The sequence below is a fragment of the Sapajus apella genome, unplaced genomic scaffold (assembly GCF_009761245.1).
Source record: "Sapajus apella isolate SASKATOON/1434 unplaced genomic scaffold, GSC_monkey_1.0 scaffold36, whole genome shotgun sequence".
NCBI lineage: Eukaryota > Metazoa > Chordata > Mammalia > Primates > Cebidae > Sapajus > Sapajus apella.
The window spans coordinates 22,089,979-22,117,705 of NW_022436976.1; the positions used below are offsets into that span (position 1 = coordinate 22,089,979).

General features: G+C 38.7%; 1 protein-coding gene and 1 long non-coding RNA gene across 2 annotated transcripts in view; both read right to left on the reverse strand.

The window, feature by feature from the left end:
* ROR1 (receptor tyrosine kinase like orphan receptor 1) overlaps window positions 1-27,727 on the reverse strand; it is a 403,384-nt gene that overhangs the window by 301,705 nt on the left and 73,952 nt on the right. The gene's annotated exons all lie outside the window — the stretch shown is intronic.
* Window positions 458-14,878, reverse strand: LOC116563911. Its single transcript, XR_004274630.1, has 2 exons — window positions 10,742-14,878; window positions 458-748 (listed from the first exon to the last, which is right to left on the reverse strand). It is a non-coding gene; the product is annotated as an uncharacterized LOC116563911 (long non-coding RNA).

A 27,727-nucleotide genomic window follows, 5' to 3' on the forward strand; every position in this document is an offset into this window, starting at 1 on the left:
CTGTCGTGCAACCATTACAACGTCAGGTGGCGTGCATCATGATCCCTAACAGACAGATGAGGAAACTGAGACTTGGATTCAGCAGTTTGCCCTAGTCACACACTGGATGGCAGAGGCACACCTGAATCCATGTTGATCTGGCTCTGAAGCCTACGTTTTTAACCACTATGGCCTTCCACCCAGAGGAGTTTAACTCTGTGCCCAGAGGGATTTTTCTTTCAACTTTAGGCAAAGTTATTAGTTCTTTGGGTCTTGAGAGCTGAATATGAACAAAACTGAAAGCCAGGCACTTCCCATTACTCCAAGCATGTAAGGGGAAATAACTGCCTCACTAGAAAATCTTAAGTTGGACATGTGAAAGAGAAAGTTAGCACTAATCATTTCATGCCCTCATTTTCTAAGAAAGTTTTTTCAGAAGGAAAAATAATGCACATAGCATACCAGGTAGAGCTTTTAAAATGTTGTTTTCATTGCAGAAGAGTAATTGCTTTCTAAGACAAAGCTATTCATTTTTATCTGGCAGCTCAATGACAAGTAAGAGTATAATACATGAGATTCTCACTGGATGCGCTAAGCAGTCTTATACTTGCTGTATTTTGGGTTTAGAGGATGAGGCTCTACAATGCAACCTCATTTCTGTACAGCCAACCTAAAATATAGCCTTGAAACAATAAAAAGAAGAAGAAAGAGAACAAATCAAAGAGTTGACCTAAACACATGTTCACACACACACACACACACACACACACTCTTTCATGAAAACACATGCATGTATACTCCCTTTCATGGAAACAGCTTCCAATTTGTTTCATAATTGCATTGAGTCATCTGGGCTAATATTCAGACCATTTCTCAAATTCACCATGCCCCTTATAGGCACAAAAATGAGGCATTTAAGAAAATTTCCCTCCTCCCCATCTAATATCTTTCTCTTTAGGTAGTTGGATGGGGGTGGTTAGGGAGAGGAGGGGGCAGAAGTTTTGGAAATCACAGTTGATGAATTGCAAACGTGTGCAAGTGATGCACAGGGTGGGAGGAAGTAAAAAATGAAATTCTTCTGTGAAAATAATGCACATGTCCCAGGAAAATCAGCCACACATTTTTTATGAATCAATAGACCAGTGCTTTCTTTATATGTGCGCCAAGCAGCATTCCTGGGTAACGGTTCCATGTCTCATGAGGTGTAAGCCATTTCACTCCATCTTATTAGAAACATTCAAAACAAGGCAAAGATTTTGAAAGCCATAAAATTTATGAAATCCTAAGCACACCAAAGACAGAATGGACGACGGACTCCTCTATTTAACTGGCTTTAACTTATATTCACTTTAGCAGTTTAACCCACCTTTAAAATCCCACCAAGATTTGAAAATATTAATAATTATAAACCATTTTTAAAAATAGTCTCCCACTGTCTCAACAACCTTAAAACTGACTTGCTTAAAGCTTCAAGGACACAAAAATAAATCCCAGAGTGCCAGGAAAATTGACTATAACCTTTGTCACTCACCTGATTGCTTACCCACCTCACAGGCCATATGCAAGACTAGTAGGCAATGTGGCTACCAGCCTATGTATTCCCTCGAAATTCCAGACAGTAGTTAATGAGGAGAGAAGTGATCAAGGAAGCCTATTTTTCCTGAAGCCCAGTTCACGGTGGCAAGTAGAATACATTCTTCAGAACAACCAGGCAAAACACCACCATAAATTTGTGAGTGTACAGTTTTAAGTAACATAGAAGAATTTCATTTTTCTACAACAAGGTAGACTGAAGGGAAAACTCAGTTTAAATATTTACTATTTTAATTTAGCAGTGACTATAAACATGACATACCAGATAAAGTTAAAAAAGAAAAAAAAAAGCAAAGTGTAAACCATGGCTCTGCCCTCAAAGATCTTAATTAAGGCTCATAAATTCAACTGAGTTTATTCTTTGATGCCCTTTTAACAGATGAGGAAACAGAAGCTTAGAAAGGCGAAGCAGTTTGCCCCAAAACTCACAGCAGAGCTAAGATTTAAACATAGCCCTGTCTAATTCTAAAGACTTGCTGAAAAAATTAACTGCACTTCACATAGTAAGATATGGATGTTTTTCATTGTAAGTTCAGTGAAAGCTACCACAGTGTGTTTATTTCACTCCAGGCATTTTTGTAGGCACTTGGCACAAACTAATTTATTTACTTCTTTTAATAACTTTATAAATAAGTACTATCATTATCCTCAACTTTACAAATGAGGGCAAGTTTACAAAGAGGTTAAGCAACTTGTCCAGAGTCGAACATTTCATAAATGGTGAGTCTGAATTCAAACCAAGACAGCTGGCCTCAGGCTGTTCTCTAGGCCATTCCATTACTCACCTAAGGCATGGTAACCCCAAAAGGCGCAGCAAATGCTGGTTTCATTGTTAGGATAATAACAGTACCCAGAACCTTAAGAGAAATGCTCCACCATACTCTACACTCATCAGACTCTACCTGGCCTACTTCATTCAGATAACTTTACAGTATTTTATAAAAAAACACTGACAAAATGAAACTTGCACTGTAGGGAGCAAGAAGAGAAAATGAAGAAACGATGTCCAAAGATGATGGAGAAATTGGGGCTGTTTGGCCCGGACCAGGAAAGTTCAAGGGCACACATTTATCATCCTCCAAAAATTTCAAGAGGGGCTCAACAACTCTAAGAAGTAGGTATCAGCCCCAGGACCTTACTCATTCATCATTCGTTTGCTCATCAATTTTTACTGAGTGTTCAGCAGGTATCAAATGAAGGAAATGCTCCCTAGCTTAATGACTTTTGTATTTCAGAAGTGGAAGTACACCTCACTCATCAATGAAATCCTTTTTCCATAATGTAACCAGCAGAAGTGGGAAGAACAGATGACAGAGACCAGCCATCTCAGCCCTCGATGGAAAGTTGGACAAGTGATCTATGAGACCTTGCTCATAAGCAGATGCTACGATTTGTGTATCCTGTCCTGCACTACCACTGCCAAAAAAGTCATCAAAATCCTCACAAATTACAACTCTTAATTATCTTTAAGAGGCCAAAATAAGCAACCTTCAAAAAAGAAGGAAAAAGAAATGTTTTAAATGGCTTTTACATTGAGAATTTGACCAATTTGAACAAAAGTGAAACATACCACACTTTGAAAATAAGCCAAAGGACTATTTATGTTCTAAAACAAGAGAGTAGTTATGCAGGAAAAATGCAACTTCTCTCCTTCATTTCCTTTACCTCAAGTTCCTCTCATCAATTTATTCACGAGCATATCTCAATAATAACTATCTTGTACTTAGAGAATGTCTTGACCATTTTGAAATGTTTTTACATGAACAAGAAACTGGCATCAGCATCATGATGACAAGACCAGCTTCTAACACGTTAGCCCTGGGCCCAATGTACAGCAGTAGCGGTCTCTCACCGCTGACTATTCTAGCAAAACATTTTACAATTTCTGAGTCAGGAGAAGTATCTGAGGTCAAGATCTATAAATACATTCCAGAACTTCCAAGTAAAAAAACCAATCAAAACCACTGCAACGGTTTTGAATTCAAGGCAGGCAATACTTCCCATGGACTACTGTAGTCTGTTAAAATTAAGATTCATGCTTATTTTAGTTTTGCTCTTAGTGTGGCTTTTTAAAATTTCTTTTTTCTTGAACCATGTATTACTTGGAAAAAAACAATAAAAATCTTCTGCTATTTCAAGACATCCTTTTAGATAGGATAATGAATTTTACATAAATAAAGAATATTCTGCCTGAACAAATCCTGTGAGTTTTTAATGATACTGTTTCTTTTGATTTCATCAACAGACTGAGAGATTTATATAAATCAGTCAAAACACTTTAAATTAGTCTACAAAGAGATGGTAACAGGATTCTACCATGTCAGGATAAGACTCCAGCCTAGTCCTGCTCACTCCTTCTGTGTGTTGCCTCAATACAAGTTTTTGTTTGTTTTGTATTTTAAAGAATAGGTTGAAGGAGTAGAGTGGGAGGTAATACACTAAGAAGAAAAACAAGCTTTCCCAACAACAACAACAAAAAATTCTTACTCTACAGTTTACAATACCATTGGAAACAGAAACACCATTTAGCCGTAGCCAGAATCACTCAAACAGGCACTCAGCCCTGAATCAAGGAGCAAACGTATCAGTGGAAGGTACATGTCTCCATGCAGCCTTGATGACTCCAGAACTGAGTACAAAGGGAAATCATAGCAGGATCTGGTGACAGCAGGTCATAGCAGGTCTCTCCCATCACTTACTACCTCGATTTGGGGAGAAGAGAGAGAAGAGAAAAAGAGAAAACAGAATACCTCTCTATTGGAATGCTATCTCCAAGAAAACAAAATCATAAATATATCTGAAAATCCTGGGAATGTAAATATCCTCTCAAATCATCTCCCACCCTCTCACTGTCCTTTGGGTTTGGGGAGCCAAAAGAGATTATAAAAACCACAACATATTCTTGCTGTTGTGGGATTTGAGGAAACCAAGAGATTGTGACTAAGAAAGTCTATGAAGATAATTGTTTCCATTAGCACCACTAATGAAGAGAAGTAACAGATAATCCAAAAACCATTTGTATTTGATCCTACAGTAAAATAGATAAGTTCTCTTACATTAGGCTTGGCTTCCTAAATATTTCCCCGCTTTCTGAGCCAACGATAAAATCAGACTGCCTTCAAGAACACACGCTAACCAATCACAGGAGAAAAGGCCAAGAAAGGCTGGGTGGCCTTGAACAAATCTGAGAGGAATTCTACCGGGTGGTATGCATATCTTTCAATCTATCCTTTAGGAAACAGCAACTATATGTCAGGCGCTACGCTCACTACTTACATTATCACCTCTGCTAAGTGTTTGGAGAGCACCACCCTATGAGTACTACCACCCGCATGTTGCAGGGAGAAAAAAATAATCGAGGCAAAAAGAGGTGAAAGAACTTACCTGGCCACCAACTGGGAGCTGGGCTAAATCTGTGTGTCACCAATGCCTATATTCTTTCTACTATGCCTTGCCACTTCCCATTTTTAAGAAATAATTCTCATAGTAGAGAATTCACAGGCAGAAAATCAAAAGAGGATATGTATAGCATTTCATAACAGACACATAAGTATTCAAATTTACCAGGGAAGGTGAAATTTAAATGTTTACTAAGGGGGCCTACAACAGGCCACCCCAATATTAAACATGAATTCCTTCACAGGTGTGTCTGTTAGTTTCTGCTGAAACCAGTCTGTTTGTTTGTTGCTATTTCTCCACCAAGTTTATTTAGTAGAGTATTTTGCAAAGCTACATTTCAGGTAAGCTCTTATACTTTGACAAACGCAGTATAAGATTGGTGTTTAATCTCAACTGCATCTCATTAGTGTAAATTAGTGACTCATTATTTAAAACTAGAAAACAAGTAGTTAAGAGACCCTAGCTAAGACAAGTTTCATGAAAACAGTAATGACTTAATACACACTATGCCCAGTTTCAGAGAGCTTCAAGCTCCCTAATCATTTTCTGGATGGTTTCCATTCCAACCAGCTTCCATGTTGGTGTAAACCCATCAATCTCCAGTAGGGATGAGCATGGGAAAATGAACATAGTGTGACGTCTACAGAGACCTTGTTGCAATGTCAAAATCCAGTGATGTCAGTTTAAATTACAGCTTTACAAAAAAGGCACTGTAAAGACAAATGTCTCCTGGAGTCTGTCTGGTTGCCCGGAGCAAATGTTCTACCAAGTTGGATAGAGAAACCGGTTTCCATTTGTCTAGTAGTTTTCTCACTGCTTCCAAGGTGCTTGGCAGTGATAACACACTCTACAACCTGGTAAACATGACAGAGCAACTGGGGACTCCAGAGTGCAAAAACTTCTGATGCTCTGCAGGAGAAGGATCCCTCATAGCAACCAATCAAGATTTTTTTGCTCATGATATCCCTCTATTTACTCCCATTATTACTGGAAACCCACAAGCTTTCACTGAAGCACTTGCTAACTTCCTCAGCTCAAGGGCTCAACTTTTCAACACAATGGACCCCTTCTGGATTCTTCCCCTGTGGGTAACATGTTTCAAAGACTCCATCTGTCATGTGCTTATTATGGGGACCAGAACTGTCACCTTTCATAGATTTTGAAATACTGAAAACAGCTCACAGACTCCACTACTACCTGAGTTCAGAGACACTAGTCTGGAAAGCAATAAAATTATAATGTGAAGCAGGAAATAACAACAATAACATCTCACATTTATTGAGTGCTTATTATTTATGCCAGGCATTGTGCTAAGTGCATTATTTACATTATCCAGTTTAATACCGACCACAACCAAGTGAGGTGGGCACTGTAATTATCTTCCTCATGGAAAGATTCAGAAACATTAAGTAATTTGCCCAACGCCACCAAGCTAGTGCCAGAGCAAAGTTTTGCACTCTTGCTCTGTGACTTCAACCCATGTTATTCTCTACTCCACTGGTTCCCCTGCCTCTCACTCCCAGTGGCACTTCCAGCTCCCTCTACTCCTTTTGGATAATTTCATATGCATTCTGCACACTTTGGGGACTCTTGGAAAGCTTCAAGCTATCATTTTATACCCCTCAACATTTCCATCCTTAGTCTGGGAAGGGATACTACTCACCCTCAGAGAAGAATGACAGGCAGAAGACAGAAATAGAGACAGCGAGAACACCTGGAGCATCAAATGTATTCAGCCCAAGTCAAGAGCATTCCAGAATACACCAAATTGCTATGTGTTTTAGTTCCTATTAATATATACCCACACCTAACTGGGTCTACTAAAAGTAATAGTGTTGGAACCTTTCTCCTGGGCGTCTCAGAGTCCTTCAAATATTTCCTTCTAAATTCTCTTCTTTGAATGAGAAAGACAAAGAGGCTTTGATAGGCCATGCCTCTAGATTTCTGATGAAAATACTAGCATAGCCTTGGACGATAAAGTCTGGGCATTCTTGCTACTATCCCTAAGTCTTACTCTCACCACAAAAAGAAAAGAAAGTGCCTAAGTGGGCTGGGGCCAGCAGCTTCCTCTAGATGCTCAGGTCCAAATTATGGGCTCTCTAAGAACAGCTAAGTGTCTGCATGCAGATCATTAGAGCATGCATGAATAATATTATGATGTATGTGGAGAGAAGAAGGGGAAAAACAGAATACCCAATTGTAAATGGTATCTATAGTATGATTTCCTCTGTGTACAAAAGTTGTGAATTCATGGATAAGAACTATGAGCGAACACACAAATATATTAAAAGTTTTACTTGTACAAATGGCGAGCCCCCACACATTTTTCCTCGTGTTTTGAGTTCAGTTTCTGTTGTAATATTTGTGCACTAAATAATAATTTCAAAAGCATATTATGTACAGAGTATATAATTATGTGGCACAACTAAAAACAAATTACCTTTATAACATGCTAGTCAAGCATTAACATTTAGAAAATAAGAGTTAGGATACTTATCTGGACTGACTGACTTACTTCTGTCTCTGTCTAAAGAAACTATGTTCAGTTGCAAGATTTATTTTGATCATTCTCTGTGCCATCAGCCACAAATTTGGTGGACAGCACTCTGCCTCTACTAGGAGCTCAACAGGTGTTCTAGAATAATTGAATGAGGCCTTCCATGAGTGCTGTTTTGTAACACAGAGAAAGACCAGCAAGATTATAACTACAGTGGATACAAGTTGAGTTCCTTAAAAACCCAGCACCACAAAGCTAAGTTCTGTACTAGGGGAAAAAATGTGTATGGAAGAGAGGAAGATTCAGATCAGAAAGTACAAAGAGGAGAAAGTACTGTGAATCAGGTTTGTGGTGAGCGCTTCCTATTGTCAGGCCTGCTAAGAAGGGGGCTTGTGTCCTTCCTTGATCTGTAGGACACAAGACCCCTTCTTAACACGCCTGACAAGAAATAGTAAGGTGCATAGCAGCTCAAGGACTCGGCAGGTTGGCATAGAGGCCAGGCACAAAGGCCAAAGATGGCCCAGTCACAGTGAGAGGCAGACCAGCGTGGAAGGACACTGGGCTGATACCAGTATATTCAGACTCACTAAGGACCAGCATGTCTTTGACAAATTTAAACTCTGGATTATTAGAAGTTACAAATAATCGATAATGGTAACAACTGCCATAATCATTGTCGAGGGCTTGCCATGCACATTAGGGACATCCTGCTGTAACAGCTCTAGGCTTTTGTGGTTCCAAGAAACAACAGAGAACTTGGAATTCAGACACCTTCTCTAAAACACATCTGATCCTAACAAGGAATTGGGAGGGTGTCCCCACTAATGCAGAGATTCCAACACAGCCAAGTCAGGAGGCTCTAAAATCACTTAATAGATGCTGTTCAGAGAAGGTTGGGGAGAACAACAAAATAAAGCAGAAGAAAGAAATACACTACTATTGGCCCTTGGATTCAAGCCAAGGCTTAAGTAATCTCACAATTTGATTCATATACTGCAAATAAAAATGATGCAAAATAAGTGCCCATTTGCTAAAAAACAAAACGTGTGAAAACATGTCTTGAATACAGTTTCTTTTCTATTCTCCTTCACTACATTCCTAAATCCTACTCATCCTCCCAAGTTCAGTGCAGATGCATGTCCCCCTGAAACTCCTGATCCCCTTGCTGATCCTCTCACTCCTGTCCAGGGGGTGGTGACTGCCTCCCCTGAACTCACATGGTAATCAGTACCTCGTTGGAGATAATAAAATCATAAGAGAAGCCATTTGTCAAGTGCTGACTCTAGGCCAGGCCGTTTTCACAGCTTAATTCAATTCTGAAGCAACCCTTCCAGGATGGTATGTATTACGCACAAATTCAAAGATTTAGAAGCTGAAGTTCAAGATTAAGTAACTTGCCCAAAGCCAAACGTGTTCGTAAGTGGTAGAGCCTGAATTTGATCGCAAGTCTACCAGACTCTGGAGCCCTTGGCTCTGCCTCCTGCCATATCCTATGGACCAGCCTCCCTCTGCCTCATATTTCTCTCTCTCATACTAGGTGACAAGATCCCTAAGGACTCGACTCATTCCTGAGTAGCACATTCATTGACGAACTGCTTTAAGTAATCCCAGAAGTATGGTGAACAGCACATAGGTAAACAGCACACAGAAAGCAGAGACTTAATAAATACTTGTTGAATGCGTGATAAAATGACAGAAAACCCACAGGAACAGGTAGAAAGAGCAATTATCACAGCGTTGGGAAAAACAAAAACAGACAAACAAACGCACGAGTATTTCTCCAGACCTTTAATTACAGAATGTCTTCCTTTGTGCTTGATTCGTCCTGACCTGTCATGGCTGCTTTTTGATTAGCAGCTTCACTTCAGCCACGCCTGAGATCTCTTCAGTGTGGTGCCAAGGCGTGTGGCCCTCCAGGCAGGGACAGCAACAGCTTGTTTCCAAATAGAACTAATGGCATGACCACGCTCAGCAGTAACCCTCATGCCACAAGCTTCAGCATCCCCCAGACAGCCGGAATCAGGAAAAGATAAGCAGACTAAGGAAGGTGGAATATTTGGCCCCTGCCCACCATTTCCATGGTCCAACAGTAACCTATGGATCTTATCCTAGATTTATTTTTTCTTTTAAAGGATAAAGGACAAGTGGTCAGGGGCAGGGCCATAAATTTGCTCTGACTTTTATTAGATGCGGAATATTTTCATCGGAGAGGTCAGCATAACTTGAAGGAAAAGACAAAAAACTCTCCACAAGTGAGCCACCTTGTTACCCCTGACATAACACAGGTCTGCTGCCTACTGACAACGTAGTCGCCTGCTATCATGCACAGTTAGAACTCCTTAAAAGTCAGCAAAGTAGGTTAATTTTTCCTGTTCAACATTATCTTTTCATGGATTTTACATCTCATACACAGATTCTAGCAGGAAAGGAACACGACTGGGACGATTAAGTAATGCAGTTGAATCCCTTAATGATGAAAGAAAACCGGACTCGCCGTCTCCACCATCTCATAGACAGGAAACAAAGCATAGACACAAGCTAAGGAAAAGGTCAAAGACATAGTAGGAAAACCAGTAAACCTCCATGAGTGCTTTGTTTTGTGAAAAAACCTGTTCTAACACTCAAGTTTTGTACAAATGTCTTATTCATGTGTTCACTTTTTAAAAGTATTAATTCTATGTCTATTAGAGTGGAATGTACCAGGCATACTCTGATGAACAAGGCTTTGTCCCTATTCTCCAGAAGTTTACAGTCTAGCAGGAGTGAGACTATCTAAGAAAGGAGTCCCCATACAGTCTAAGTATAGGAGCCAAACAGTGTAGCAGCTACTACATGTCAGCCTTCAGCTGCATAGCTGGCTGGATAAACACTGTAGCTAGATTAATTAAAATAATGGTTTTCACGATGCCTACCCAGTGATTTCACCTATGTTAATCTGATTTCATCCTCAATTAATCCATCACAAGGAAATATTCTTCTTAGGGAAAAAAACCTGAACCGACTATCAAATCTTTTCCTTTCAAGCCTATGTAAAAGAACACCTGGAATTTCACAGAAAATAAATTTCCGTACAGAAAGGAAACAATTTATGACAAACTCAGATATTTCATGAGATAAACCACAGCTTCTCCATAAAGCCTTCTTAATAAAATTGTTTCCAGCCACTGAGCAGGCCTAGCCTAAAACAATAGATCCATAACTATAACTAATGAAAGATACTTTTTAATTTCAGAAGGAAACACATAAGGAAAGGAGAAGGAAACAAAACAAAACAACACACACAAAAAAAAGCTTAGGTCCCTAGAACTTCAAGGGAAGGAGAAAGCTTTCTTCTTCTAAATTTGACTGACAAGAGGAAATTCAGGCAATTCTCATCTATACTTGCTGTAGGAAAAGTAGAGCTCTTGGTTTCAAAAGAAACCACTTATTCAAGATGATCAAGTGGAAGTAACATTCTAAGTCATTTGGGGAGATGTCGTAGACACCTTGGTGGGTTTTGCATTGAGCAGCCACATTTGCCTTGCCCATATTTCTTAATGTTTGATACTTGGATTACCCCAGCAGGAAACGAGCAGTCTTTGAATGGAGGGTTTTGTTCAGAATTCTAATAGCTTCCAGCATTTGCCCCAGACCACAAGGAGTACACCAAATTTACTTAGACATCCAGGCCAGACGTGAAGAATTTCTCTGTCAGATCTAGTAAGCTCCACCAATTTAACATTTTGGCTTCTCTGGGGCAAAGAGAAGACCGCCAAACAGCACTGGTGCTGGGGTGGGGGGGGGGCACCGCTGGTGACATGTGGCAGTTCTTGAAAGAAAATTAATGAACACAACCAGTAACCTTTCTGCCCCTCTCTTCTCCTCATTCAAGGGAGAGAAGGAAAATTTTGGCAATTGGGGTGACTAGGCAACTGCTACTCCTTAAAACAGCTTCAAGATTGTTAGGTTTTTTTCCTCCACTAGACATGCCACATTTCATTGTTTGCATTCAAGACCACCTCACTACGAAATTTGTTGACTTAAAGGTAGAGTCATCATTTGTTCTGTTCAATGATGTCCTTCTTATTCATCTACTGAGCAAAATGCTATCCCTGGAAACCTCTGATTCAGTCACAAGCACTATGTACAATAAAATCCCATAAATATGTATTTAATGCTCACTATATGCCAAGCAGTATACCTAGCATATTACACATATTAATGATGATGATGACAATCAACAACATGAGCATCATTTATCAAGTGCTTACTCTGCAAAAAGCCAGAGTGAAACATATAACCATGCCTGACCTCACTCCTCATAACCCTTTGAGCAATATATAATTATTGTTTTCCCCTTTCGTAGGAAAAAAAAAAGACTCCAAACAATTAAATAAACTTGCCCAAAGTCATATGGCTTCTAAGTAACAGAACTGAGACTTGAAGTTAAGCCTGTCAGGGGCAATGCCTGAACTGCAACTGAAATAATATAGAAGTTTGTTGCAGTATATAAGGATGGGATAGACAGTAAAAGTTTTCAAGATTACAGCAAAAAATGACATCGGACATGCTAGTTGTATGACTCATTTAGACCAAAAGCATGACAAAATTACTTTGTAATAGAATTTTATCATCTCTCTAATATCGGGACCAGCATAATATGTGTGACCTATTTTCAGTCCTAAAAAGACCTACCTAGAGTAATCAAATATAAAGACTAGGACCAAACAGGTAATACAAATAACAAAACTACCAAAAACATTTAAAAAAAAAATTCCCTTGCAGATGCACTCAATTTCCACGAAGCTAAATTGCCTAGAGGAAAATGTATATGTATGCTTGTGTTTCCAGTTGGATTTTCTAGTTTTAACACTTCATTTTTATGTTAGTATATAGTAAAACATTCTTTACAGGGTTTGAAAGAACCCATCTTAACAAAGAAAACATTCATAAAAGTTAAATGGGAAACTGAACTCAGATTGGATGAGTAATAAAAAGCTTATTGATGTCTGATTTCTGAACAAAGCCAGAAAGGAAGAGGTAAAACAAAAGGAAAAAAAAAAAACACTTGAAATTTTGACTTTCCAAAATCTGGAGGCAAAAAAAAAAAAAAAAGATTGAAAAATTTGGAAAGCTTCAAAGAGAAAAAAGGACATTGTACAACTGCACCACAGCAGCAGAGCTCCAAGCAGGGGAGGACATTTGGAAAGCCTGGTTCTTCCAGGTTCCTATAGCCACTCACATGTTCAATGCGTACTTATATCCTAACTCCCAGCCCGGAATCTTGATTTAGATTTGACAAAGGCCTGCACAGCTAGGATCCTGCCAGTGACAGAGTGGGGGCTCTTCTGATATTGTGCAGAAAACCATTAAGTCGCCTAGCCCGTCATACCAACACAACACACATGGACACATAAATGCATTTGGCACACAATTTCCAAGGGTTCATGAGTCACCTGAGACATGAATCCAGACTGAGAACACCTGTGCATAGTTCTCAGAATCCTTAGAATTGAGGATCTGGCCAAGTTTAGAGCCACAAGTAAGCTGATACACTGCTTTCTTAGCCTGTGGCCGCATAACAACGCCAGTTTCTCCAGGTTCTCAGTGGGCTGGGAGTGAGCAGCTTTCATTTAGGCGATCGTCCAGCCGCGAAGCATGAGACTGCCTGAGGCTGACTGCCTCAGTTTGAATCCTGCCTCCACCTCTTAATAGCTGTGTAATTATGAATAAGTTTTACTTAATTTCTTGTACCTCGGTTGTCTAATCTCTAAACATTATCTTCTAGGGAAGATAATGCCTGCTTCAAAATGTAAAGATTAAATGAGTTTTTATATGGGAAGCACTTAAAACAACACTTACCTATCACACAGGAAAAAACTAAATAAATACTAGCTGCTATTATTCTATGGTCCTTTTTAGGAAAAAAGAAAGGTAGCTTAAAAACACTACAGAGAGGCCACGAATAGTAGTTAATGCTACCATTGATTTTTGTGCCCTGTATTAAATCATCATGAGATGTCCGCTTCTGCTGTTTTTGCAGTTGACCATTTGGTTAACTGAACAAGTATCGCCATCTATGTTCCAATATAATACAATACAACGGTAGTGCTGAATGTTGGAAAAAGTAGTCTGTGAAATTTATCACAAATAATAATTAGGAAGAATATGTCATCAGATTAAGAGATTTCCTTCATTTCAGTTTGTGAAATGAATTAATCGCTTTCCTTTATTTCAGTTTCAGTTGGCAAGCACACAGCTTGGGATTATCACAGACCCATAGATGGTGACAAATTAGAAGCGGCCTCAAGTGATCATGATCATTCTGCACATTTGTTCTAGGACCTTAACGTGCAGCTAGGAAACCTGAGCCCAAAGAAAGACATGACTTGCCCACGTGTGTAAGGAGCAGCACCGGAAACTCAGACTCCCAAATGTCTGTCTGTTTATTTGTTTACCTCCTTCCACTAGATTTGGCAGTCCCTTGGAGGCCAGAATCTATCATACTTGTCTTGTCACCTTCAGGCTAGCTCATCATGCCTAGACACAGAGGGCGACGGCAAATGAAGGTTGAAAAGAACTAAAGTGACAGTGTTCTTTGCTTCTACTAAGGTATTATTTTAACCCAAGAAAGAAGAGATAGTTACCTCCTTCACTGAAAGATTACCCAAGTGGTAAAGTAAGGCAGAAATCACAACTGAGCATCCTGCTGCTGTGGGACTTAGGAGACTGGAGCTTTTACCCTACCTTACCCAAACTTGCTTTGCGGCATTGGACAAGCACCTAAGTTTTCTAAAAAGAAAAAAAAATATGACTAAGCAAGATGCTGTCGTTGATAGAGCTGAAAGGAATCAAATTTTATAAGGTCACAAAGTGAAATTCAATAATAAAGGTTATACTTCATTGTATGTCACCTTATGCTTATACTATACTTCTTATTCTTTCTATATTCACTAATCCTCACAGTAACCTTAAGTAGGTCAGGAAATACCCTATAACCCCATTTTATAGACAACGACAATGAGACACAGAATGTTTCCACGTTTATGTCAGAGTTATGTTAACAAATACCACCTATACCAAGAGGCAGAATTCACACCAAGAAAGAAAAAGACATGCTCAACAGTAGATTAAGGGCCCAAGAAGACGCAAACATGGCTTGAAGCTGAAATTAACAAGGAGCCATGCAACCTGGTTATCAGTCCCTAACTTCCAGGTTTCTTTACTCAAAATTCTACTTTCAAAGATATACTTCTTTCACAGCTACATGAAGATTAGATGGGCTATGGGAAATAGAAAGCCAAGATACTTAGCAGATAGATCAGACAGAGAAGGGGAAATAAGCCTCTTGAAATGCATCCTGCCTGCAATAAAGCAAAAAGTTGTTTTTTTTTTGTTTTTTTTTTTGAGACAGAGTCTCCCTCTGTCTCCCAGGCTGGAGTGCTATGATACCATCTCAGCTCACTGCAACCTCTGCCTCCCGAGTTCAAGCACTTCTCCTCACTCAGTCTCCTGAGTTGCTAGGATTGCAAACATACCTGGCTAATTTTGTATATTTTTAGTAGAGACAGGGTTTCACCATGTTGGCCAGGCTGGTCTCGAACTCCCGAGCTCAAATGATCCACCCGCCTTGGCCTCCCAAAGTGCTGGGATTATAGGCATGAGCTACCGCGCCTGTCCAGCAAAATACATTTGTAAGCATTTTATTGAAACCTCACAGTAAAAAAGATCCTGAAATATGGTAAAGAATAACAAATAAAAATTATGTGATACCCATTATTTATTGCTTAAGCTTAAAATACCATTAACATTCATTTTCCTTATAGAATATGCCATTTAATTTTTTTTATTTTAATAAACCTTAGCAGATACATAAATCAACCCTAGACTTGTCAGGAAAGGCCACTCTACTCCAAAGTCCTATATTATTACAGAAACCCTAAGAAGACTGACCTACTGGCTTAATTAGAAAGGACATTTGTCTTTCAAGATTTCCTAAAATCTTTTGAAGACCTTTTTAACATTCTGATATTATAATTTCCCAGTTCATTGATGAGTACCATTATTTTAAAGTAGAATCCCCCAAAACAATATTTCCCATGTTTCCAACAGCAAGGCAATCATAAGCCCATCTGCAAATCATGGTTGCAGAAAGACAGGCCTTCCAGTAAGCCTACTGGTGAAGTATCTCATTCCTGAGCACAATCAGTTCAATGTGCTGGGCTGCAGTGGCAGTGGTATTTCCTACAGACCTGTCTTGTTGCAAAACCAGGCACTGCTATACAATGTTCTTGGCTATGTAACATCCAAGCCTGGTGTTCTGGCCTTCCTAGAGATATAACACTCATGCAGGCTATGACAGAGCAATGCCCAAAAGGGGAAAGAAATAAATAAAATCCAAGGGAAAACCAAAGGAATGATTATTGGCAAAATGGAAAATGTTACTCCCAATTTTTACATTTGCAACATTTAATTATTTCTCCCCAAACTCAAGAGAACCATAAAAATAAAAGTTCTGGCAGCCATGTCTCAGTGTGCAGCTTTGTTTCAGCACAGACTTTAATAACATTCTTTTTCTACTAGTGAAACACTGGGGAAAGGGTGGAGAGAGTCAGAGTTTCTGGACTCAACAGTACCGGATTCCTCCTGGACAGCTGTGTTCTTCCCTGGAGTAAAGCCCCTTTCCAAAGAGAAAAAACCTCTTCATTTTCTGGCCCAGCTATTTTCAAGACATCCTAACTTAATTCGCTCAAAACTCCAACAGGCAAGACAGAATCTTGGCCATTACCAACAGTGTGTCAAGAGAAGGGAAGGACGTTAGAAGGACAAATTTGTTTCTAAACTTTAAGACTGCACACCCTCCTATCTGTTCATCATTGTTATAAGGGATGGCCACATAAATGAGCAATTCATCATGTCTATTTCTTTTACTCAAAAACACTATTTGCTAGCCAGAATATTTTCAAATGCTGTCCACCACCAGATTGTAGCTTGACATTCTTCTACTTCTTGTTTTTTTCCCTAAGACAGAGTCTTGCTCTGTTGCCAGGCTAGAATGCAGTGGTGCATTCTGGGCTCACTGCAACCTCTACCACCCAGTTTCAAGTGATTCTCCTGCCTCGGCCTCACAACTAGCTGGAATTACAAGCTCATGCCACCACATCTGGCTTTTTTTTCTTTTTTTTTAGTAGAGATGGGGTTTCACTACGTTGGCCAGGCTGGTCTTGAACTCCTGACCTCAAGTGAGCCTCCTGCCTCAGCCTCCCAAAGTGCTGGGATTACAGGCGTGAGCCACTGCTCCCAGCCTCTATTCTTATTAATAACTTCTTTCCAGCTTTCCAATACAGAAGCTCATAAACTGGCTTGTCTCTCTGGTTATTATTTTATATTTTCATCACTTCCCCAATTTTAAGATATTTTATTGAGCATTCCTCCTTACAGACTGAAAAGTTAACCACCTTCCCACACATGAGATTCATAACCAATTAAATCCAATAAAGTTTTATTGAACAGCTACAATATATAATACTCAGTGTCAGTGTGGTGAAGAAAGGCCTGAATTTTAGAACATTAATAGTAATAATAATAATAGCTACGATTTGCTCTGATCCTGTGTGACAGGGATCTTAACATGTCTGGACAGATAGCATGATATTGTGTTAACAGTGAAGAATATGGCCTCTGTTCTCTAATAGGCCTGGGTCCAGCGAAAAGCTTTACCACTTAGGCCAGTTTCTTCACCCTTCTGTGCCTTAGGCTCCTCATCTATAAGAAACAGTCATTAACAAGATATACCTCATAGGGCTATTTGAGGATTTCAAAAAATCAGAGTAAAGAAGTTAGCGCAGGGCCTAGTTAACAATGACACATTGCAGCTACCCTATTATTCCCATTTTAAGAAGAAGAGACTGAAGCTCAGAGCTAGCCCACATCACAGCTGGGATTCAAATCCACACTCATCCAACACTAAATCCTTTGCACTTGCTAGTGCCACGCATTGACCAGGTGTACAGTGAGGGAGGGCACCTTAGAAGCCTAGAGGCTGGCAACTAGGAGGGCCTTACAGTCACCACCCTCCAAGCACGGCATCTCTCCAGTGAACTGGCAGGCAATCAAGCCTGCTGCTTGTACACAAGCTCCAAGCTTTGTAACGTCTGTGTCCCAGATCTGGAGAAGAGCCTACAGAGGGGACATGTGATTACTGAATGAATGATTAAGGCAGTTTAAATAAGGTAATAATTATAGCTAAGTATTGAGCAGAAACTATGCACTGGGCACTAGAATCAACATGTACGAACATATTTACTATTTATTTTTTAAAAATCAAATAAGCTTTGTAGAATGTGGCAATGCAAGGACATATTTTCATTAAATCAGACTTTAGAGAGACAGATAAGAGCATCACAAAAGTGTCACCAAAACAGAGTAGGGAATCTTCAACTTCGCAGGGCCTGTGCTTCACGAAAACACTGAGTAGGATAAAGTTACTGTCCTCCTAAAAAGCACTCAATACCAAAACCCCCAGCCAGCCAGGAAATGAAAGTCAGAGGGTCTTCATATAAATGTGTTGGTTGTACCCTGCAGAGAGGCGCCCAACCCAGGGAGCAAGTGAGGACAGAAACACACCAGGACTCCTCTAGTCATGCTGAGAATCATGACGTGGGTCAGCACACATACAACAGAAGGGGCAGTTTGTACAAAGGTACCATAAGAACTTTAACTAACTTAACACACACAGGCTAATTTCCTATTCAATCATCCCATCTCACATCCCAAGACAGAAAACATTTAAAACAATAACTATAGAAATATATTGATTTATTCACCCATACATTCACATACTCATACATTTCTTTATGTGCAGAGTACTGCACTTAGTATAGCGGAAGACATAATTGTAAGTATAAACAAATAGGGCTAAAGAGAATAAATAGCGTAATTTGCATCTGGACAGCATCAAAAACCTAGCTGCCTAGCTCACTGAGGCACTAGGGATCATGGAAGTGAAGAAAATACCCTCATCTAAACAAGACAAAAGGCAAAACAACGCTAAGATCAGATTTAAATACAAAGTACACTTGAAAGTTAAATTCAACTGGTAGTTTTAGAAGCAACACAGTTTACCCTTTAAGCAAAAAGTCAGATTTTTTAAAGTGGTAGAGTCTAATCTTGGTTTAGCCACAGAATCACTATGTCATTCTAGGAAAATATGCAAAATACACCCAGTCTTAATTTGTGCATCAGGGAGAGGTTTCATCAATATCTCAGAGGTAGAATAAGAAATTCCACTCTACTTAACTAACGCAGAGTGGTGGTGTTAGTTAAAGCCACCCCCAGTCTGGGCCACAGATCTGAAGGGGGAAGGATAGGGATGGATAGGGATATCTTTAAACAACTGGATCACTAAGCAAGAGCAATGAAAAAAGAACAAAAAAGCAAAGACTGTACTTTAAGTCAAGAAGACACCATTTCAGGAAAATAAGCATGTGGCCTAAAAGCAAAGGAACATACATTAAACCTTCAAGGAAAAGCTGATAAGTGAAAGATATAGATACAATAACTCCATATGTCTTTAATGTTGGCAACCACTCAGCACAATTCAACTTCAGAGGCTGATGGCTATCTTTTCAATTAACTTTGGGGATGGGGGAGAGGATTCCCATGTGCCTGAAACTGTGAAAGGCAACTAACATTTATTACTTTATTTATTCCTCATAGCAACCTGACAAATTACATCTTATCCTACTTACATCATACTGCATGGATGAAAATACTGAATCTGAAAGAATAAGAACCTCAAGCCATTTCCATCATGCCAACTGTGCAGGATGGAGACTTGGAGGTGGGGCTCCAGAATCACCTTTGGTAACCAAGAGCTGCTGAGGAAATGGAGCAAGATTGTCTTAAGAGGTTTACCAAATACGGTTCATTCTACTGACTCTTAAAGATCCAAATATAGCATGAACTTGCACTTGACCATAACCCTAGTGGTACATATCCACTGTCAATTGTCTCCAGTTGATAAGAATGTACCAACTCACAGCTATTTATTCTCCATGACAGAGAAAACACTCATCTATGTACTCTCCCCATTGCCTGGGGAACGATGAGGTTTTCCAATACCAAATCCATACAACTATTTGCACACCATCTGAGTCTACTTGGATAAAAGACATCCAAGTACATCCAACATGGAAAAGGCACTTCAGGTAAACAACCTCCTTGCAGACTTGGGATATACCACACTTGAGGGTCAACCATAAAATAGATACCTAAAAGTTGTCTTCATTTTGTTTATCGAATACAGTTATCTTGTTCTTGTTCCCTTTACCTCCACATGTTATTTCAAGTATCAACTAGGTGGCTCTTATTAACACCTTCTAATGAGAGGCTACAAAAAATAAATAGGTGAAAACCATGCCCAAGCCATCAACAACAACTAATTATCTAGAAATTTAAGAGAGATTTCAATTGCACAAAGATGCACATCTAATGTCATTTCTGTAAAAAAAAAAAAAAAAAAAAAAAACTTCTGAAAGTTGTTTAAAAACAGATATTTTGAAAATTGAATCCTATTTGTTCATTCATTCAACAAGTACTTATTGAGCAACTGCTACATGCCGAAGTCTATGTTAGGTGTTAGAAATCCCAAGATTAAAGACATTCCCTGTCCTCAAGGAAATAAAATCTAATGAGGAAAGAGAGGGTTTAAAAATGCAAGAACAATGCAGGGAGAGGAATGCTGCACTAAGTTATTGTAAGCACAGGTATGATGGGAAACCAGAGAAAGGGCTCCTAACCCAGTCACATGGAGTCAAGGATGGCAGTATTGAAACACTGCGGATGGAGGATTATTTCAGATAGAAAGAATAAAATGTATCACTTCCATTTCTGGCCAAGTTGGAGTAACAGGATAATTGTCAAGACTGGAATAACAGTCAATGAAGGGCAGTGATCCCTGGAAGAAGGAAAGCAAATGAAATTAATCCTACGAGTCCTCCAGCTTACAGCCTGAGAGAGCTTCTAGGTCAAGATGTCTGGAGAAAAAGGGGAATTGAGGCAGTGCTCAGTGAACTGCCTAAGATGAGTGAATTGAGCTAACAGTCCAGGGAGACCAAAGCAACTAGAGTTTGCAAGGCAAAGTATCAGAGAAAAGAGAGCTGCAGAAAGAGCCACAAAGAATCCTCCTCAAGTATTCAGCAGAGTGCTGATCAGTGCATGCATGCGTGGCAACTACCCAAAACTGGGGAAAGAAATATCCAAAAGGATATTGCCAGATTGGAAAACCTCATGATTCCCTAGGCAATGAAGAGAGCACACAGAAGAGTATTTTCTCTGTCATGGAGAATAATTAGTTCTAGGCTAAGTACAACTACTTCAGTCTTCCAAATCTTCAAAGCAAGACTTTCCAAAAGGATCAAACTGCTTCTAAATAACTTAACTGCATCCCAGAACAGAGTTCAAAAATATTTACAGAAATACAAAAATAGCCAGTACCCACAAGGAAAATTCACAATGTCTGGCATCTAATCAAAAATTGCCAGGCATGCATAAAGCAGGAAAATATAACCCCCAGTGAGGAGGGGAAAAATCAATCAAAACTGACACAGATGTTAAAATTAGCAGACAGAATATTAAAATGGTTATTATAACTATATTCCCTAAGTTCTAAAATTAAGTGGAGACGCTGAAGATATGAAAAAGAGCTACATCAAACTTCTAGAGGTGAAATCTACAATGCATGCAATGAAAAATAGACCGGGTAGGATTCACATCAGATTAGACATTGCAGAGGATAAACATTAGTAAACTTGAAAACACAAAAATCAAAACTATCCAAAACAAGATATAGAGCGAAAAAGAGAATTAAAAAAATAAACAGAATCAGTGAGTTCGGGAACAACTTCAGCTGACCTAATATACATGTAACTAGAGCCCCCAAAGGAGAGGAGAGAAATAAATAGCAAATATAGTATTTAATAATTGCCCTTGCCTCCAAGAATTTACAATCTTGATGGGAAAAAAAATTGTAATAAAAAAGTCATAAGGTATTTGAAAATCAAAAAATGTAAGAACAGCAAAAAATGTCATGAGGCAGTACATAATCAATTACCAAACACACAGTACACGTAACTGTTTAGAGGAGAGGAAAAGGTTACTTCATGTTGGGAGGGCAGGTTAAAAATAATCAAAGAGGAAACATTTGAATTGTCCACTTCATAAGTGGGTATTTTCATATAATTGAAAGTAGTGTTCATTAATGTATAGAGTCAGCCCTCCATATCCCCAGGTTTCACACTCATGAGTTCAATCAACCACAGATTAAAGATATTTGGAAAAATAAGTAAGTAAATAATAACAATAAAAAAAATACAAATTTTAAAATATAGTGTAACAACTATTTACATAGCATTTATATTATATTAGGTATTATAAGTAATCTAAAGATAATTTAAAGTATACAGGAGAATATATGTAGGTTAGATGCAAATACTATGCCATTTTATATCAGAGACTTGAGCATCCAAGGATTTTGGCATCCATCATGGTTCTGCAACAAACGTGCCACAGATACCAAAAGATGGCTGCAGTTTTTCTTCTTTCATAACTTTTTCTTCTTTATTCATTCATTCACCATTAACTGAGCAACCTGTATGTGCCAGATACCATCTAAGCACAGACATGTTCTACCGCAGAGACATGTTCTATCTGTACTTATGATGGGTTTAGTATCCAGAAAAGGTAAAAGAGAGAAATAGCTATTGGTCACACTGCTAGATACTCTGTGATAGAAGTACGTTCAGAGTGTTGTAGCTAGGAGGCAGTTAACTCCGCTAGGGAGAGGAAATAGAAGAAATTCATGAGACAAACAACTGTCACCTATTTTATTTCTAAAACCTCCATCCTGCCGTTTCCAGATTTGGCTGCCAAAAAGAACTGCTGGAAAATATGTAGAGAAGTCTACCTACCATGAAAGGAAACAGAAAGCCAACCAGTTTTTCCCTTGATTTCAATATACAAGAGGAAGAAAATGCAGGGACCTCCTCCTGCCAAGCAATCAGCCACACCTCAGAGGTGCTAAGATTTAGATAAGCCCTGACAAGTCTGTTGAAGAATGCCTAAAATAGATGGGCAGCAGAGCAGTAAGATGTCATACATTTTTATATGACATAAAGCTTCAGTGAATAAAAAAAATCACTGGCATCAAATTGGTGATCTGATATTTCCATTGAAAACATTTTATTTTTCCTGAAGCTAGCAGGCATGCAGTATGCAATATATAAAGCTAGAAGGAACATTCGTGATCACAGAGGCCAATGCTCACATTCTACAGATGGGACCACTGAGATCCTGAGACAGTAAGAGGCTAGTTCACAGCCACAGGAAGGTTAGTAGCAGCATCAAGTTAAAATTCCCATCATCCCACTTCTGGGAAGCTGGCCATCTTTACATTAAACCATGTAGTCTTTATCCATCTCTTAGAGTGAACAAATCTGTGCTGTGATTTTAATAGAGAATTATGCTAACACAGGAAAGGTATATTTGGATGTGGAATGGATGCTTTATCATAAGCCTTGGTTTAATAGTTTTCCTAAAAATGAGTGTTTCACGAAGGAAACCTCATATTTGGAAACTTTTTATTCGTGTTCCACTTGCAATGAAAGATTCCTTACTGTGTCCCAAGTACACTGTTTAATGTTCAATTTACAGTCTATTTTACTGAAGAAAGAAACAAGATATAAGATCAAAGCATGAGCTAGACTCTCACTCTGCTATATACAAATTACAGGTTGAGTATCCCTTATCCAAAGTGCTTGAGATCAGAAATGCTTCAGATGTCTTCAAGATTCTGGAATATATGTATTTATACCAGCTGAGCATTCCTAATCCAAAAATCCAAAATCTGAAATGTTCCAAGGAACACCTTTGAGCATCACGTTGGCATGCAAAACGTTTCAGATTTTGGTACATTTCAGATTTTGTATTCTCAGATTAGAAATACCCAACCTATATATGATCTTAGGTAGCATACTTAATCTCTCTGTTTTTTTCACCTATAAAATGAGGCTAACAATAGTACTTACTATGGTATGTGCAGTGCTTTCCCAAGTTTTGAGACTGGGCCAGCTGATATAAAGTACATCACCACACATACCACAAGAGTTCAAAAAACATTAGCAACAGCTGTTGCCGCAGTTGGAGACTATGATGCTGGGGGCGGGAGGCAGGTGCAATCATGTTAATATCTTGAGGTTAAACCATATAAGACATCTTTTCCATTATGATTCTCTAATAAAACTCAGATCATATATTTGTGCCAGGTACTGATAATGATACATCTTAGTCTTAAAACTCTCCTGAAAGAGTGTGTACCTGTCCATAAGTTTAAACCTTACTTATAATAATAACAGTTACTCTTCCAAATCTGAGTGGAGATAAATTATTTGCTACCTTATGCTGTAAACCCTGGGCCAAAGAACCTGGTAATAAAATGTAAGAGTATCATACTTCCTCCACCTGTATAAAGTCCTTACAGAAAAGCAGGGCTTTACCAACGTCATCCTGGGCTTCCCATGGTTAATGCATGTGGTAAGACTGAACAGCCATGCTACAGATTTGTCCTAAAAGTAGAATGTGAATTCAACAAGTAAACTCTCCCAGTGTAAATGATCTGTTTCATTTTTTAGTGTTTTTCCTTCCATCAATACTCAAAGGAACTGGTTTGCATTAGTAAGTGCCTACAAAGGTTTCTTCCTCTTCTGGACAATTAATTTATATCATATAAGACAAATATTGGCACATCTGGACAAACTCAGCATGAGTCTAAAAACCATGAAATTTCTCAAGGCATCTGTGAAGAAAAACACCTCTCTGAGCTTTTCCAAGATGACAGACTGGGAGGGGAAAAGTGGGGAAACGGACACGATAGCCCTCTTTGAAGATAGGAAGGGCTGTTGTGTGAAAGAGGGAGCAGACTTCTAAGGCTGGGGGCTCAGGAGGGCAGGATGAGAATAAATATATGGAAAAGTTGCAGGGGGCTGCTTTCAGTTCTACAAAAGGAAGTGTTTGCCAGGGGAAGGGAATACACACACGCATGCCCCAGCAGAGTGAAGCAGATGGCGGCTCAGTCCACGCAGTACCACTGATGAGCTCTGCACATAGAGCAAGTTTCTTAACCTACCTGATCTCTCCCCTATCAGTCAGTACAGTTATTCCTACATCTCACAGCTATTCCAGAATTCAGAAAAAAAAAAAATATATATATATATATATGAATATATATATATATATATAATATATTTATATTTAATGCTTAATATATGGTAGGCATTATGATTACTTCCACTCTTACGGATTTGTTATAGGCCTTTGGAATAGGAATATCTATGTGACCTAATGAATAAAATCTCTTTAGTTCTTCTGCTTTTTGCCTTTTCTTTTGGTCTTAAAACCCAATGAGAGAAGCTTGAGTTGTTCTGCCACCTGCTGTCACTGCTCTCAGGTGAGATGCCAGTCTAGTTGTCTTCCATCTTCCCTGGATCTTTCCAATAGCAAAACCGAAAGAAAAACACTTATCATCCACCAATCTTAACCCAAGGAAGGATTATAGGGATTATTTACAAAATCGTTACAAATCATTTTTCATATACAGGTGTTCTCCCCTTTGCCCAGCACATGTTTTGTGTAAATCGCATTTTTTCCCTACCAAATGAGCTTATAATTGTTCACATATGCTTATTATTTTATTTCTGGAATGTTACTCCATGACCATTAAAAAAGCTTTGGAAAACAGAAAAATAGGGCAGTGAGGGGAATAATCACCCACAGTCTATTCATTGTTATTTTTCCCTGTCATCTTTATGCATGAATGATGATTGTCTTTTTTTACACAATTTTAACTTAGATTAGAATTTTGAAGGTGACTTTTTAGCATTTTTAACTACTCTTCACTTAGTGGTGGCTCCTGCATTAAGTTCCTCTGTTCTCAATACCAAATGAGTATTAGTGATTTTTAAGACATTTTAAAGTACCAAGGGAGAATGCCACTTAGAAGCATGGAAGTTTGAAAGCAGAAAAGAAAATCTGCACTTGAAGAAGGAATGACTAATGCAATCTCTCACTTTGTTAACATTAAAACCCAAAAAGCCACACAGGCAGCAATCTTTGCTAGAGCAAGGTCCATGAATTCCCTGGCCAGTGCAATGCATCCACTGTAAATTGGGCCCTAGTATCTCCTGCTATGTACCCCCAACATAGTTTCTATGAGTTTGGACTTCATCTCTTCGATTCCTTAGAAAGGCACATAATGCATTCTGTGTAAAATGGATGTACAGGAAACTAATTTGGGCCAAAATAGGCTTTGCTGAAGATAATTCTATACAACCGGAAACTCAAACTTGCCCTATAATATAGCTAGAACAGGAGGAAAAAGGGGGTAAAAAATCTCCAGTCTTTGCTCTAACATCTTTACTCAACTGACATATCTTTATACATTCAAACTATGATAGTTTATATCATATTTGTTGAATAAGCAAAATCTGAAAATACTTCCAATACCAAGGAAGTACTGGAAAAGGTAAAGAGCAACAGGAACTCATACACTGAAGGAAGGAGTTCACACTGGCATAAGGCCCTTGGAGAGCAATTCCCCAACACCTAGGAAAGCCGAAGACATGCATACTCTATTCTATGCCTAAGTATTTAGCATAGAAAAACTTCCCACATTTTTACAGAAACACAAGTGAAACTTTTCATGGCAGCATTATTTATAATACACAAAAAATGAAGACAGGAGAATGGGTATATTAATTGTGAAATGGTCATCCAATAGCATACTTATTGCACAGCAACTAAAATAACTTCTTAGATCAACATGCAATTCCTAATTTCACAAGGTTAATATCAAAAACATAACACTGAGTGAAATAGCAAGATGTATGACAGGTACAGTAAGTTCCCATTTATATACAATTTAAAAACAGGCAAAGCACTATTTTTAGTAGCACTATTAGTGCATTTATGCACAGAGAGCAAAAATATAAAAACATGCATGGGAATGAAAAGACATCACATTTAGTAGAAAGATTATCTCTGGAGAAGAAAAGAGACAGGATTTAAGAGGGGTACACTGGGAGCTTTTGCCATGTCTATAATGTTTTATTTATTTTAAAAATCTGAAACATAAAAATTATTTGAATCTGAAATGGGTTTTGTCACTTTTGTTTTTCTGTATACCTAAAATATTTCAAAGTTTAAAAATAGAAAGAAAAAGAAAAGCATGATGGCTTAGCTAAGGATTGGTCTAGACATCCAGGAATCTGAGATGTGAGAAAAAAACAAAAATCCATCCACTGTTTTGGAGCATTTTATTTATTTTTATTTATTTATTTATTTATTTATTTATTTATTTTGAGACAGGGTCTCACTCTGTCACTCAGGCTGGAGTGTGGGACATCATCACTGCTCACTGCAGCCTTGACCTCCTGGGCTCAAGTATGATCTTCCCACCTCAGCCTCTGGAGTACCTGGGACCACAGGTGCATACCACCACACCCGACTAACTTCTTTTATCTTTTGTAGAAATGTCGTTACCTCTGCTCTTGATGAGATACTTATGTTGCCAAGGCTGGTCTCAAACTCCTGGGCTCAAGTGATCCTACAGCCTCGGCCTCCCAAAATGCTGGGATTACAGGTGTTAGCCATTGCTCCTGGCCCTATTTTAGGCATTTTAAACAAGGCTAGCCATCACAAACTCCTCTGTAATCCTGTGCATGCCATGGTGCCAAGCCAAAAGTAAATACAAGCTAAATACTGAAGAATAAATGAACAAATCAATGAACAAATGAACTGAATGGGTTGTTATACATGCCTTTGGTTAATGAAAATAGAAAAAAACAATTACCGTTAGTAATTTGAAATTTAAACCACTTCTAAATGTGGGCCCATGGACAGCTCTCCTGAAAGGCATCATTAATTAAACAAAGATTGAAAACAAGTAGGCAAAGAAACCTTTAAAGACTTTAAGATCCTTAAAATTCCATCTTTTTTCTTTATCTCAGAGTCAAGGCGCAGCACACTCATCCCATTCTTGTCACCTAAGACCAGGAGTTCATTGCCATAACAGGTCCCAGGATGCTGCCAATAGCCTGACATATAAATAAGTCTTTAAGTATCTGAGTGAATTAAAGAGCTCTTCTGAGCCTATGTGAATAATTCCCAGCATTTTTCTGCTCTGTTCACTCAGTTTACTGGGTACATTAAGATTCTAAATCATTCTGT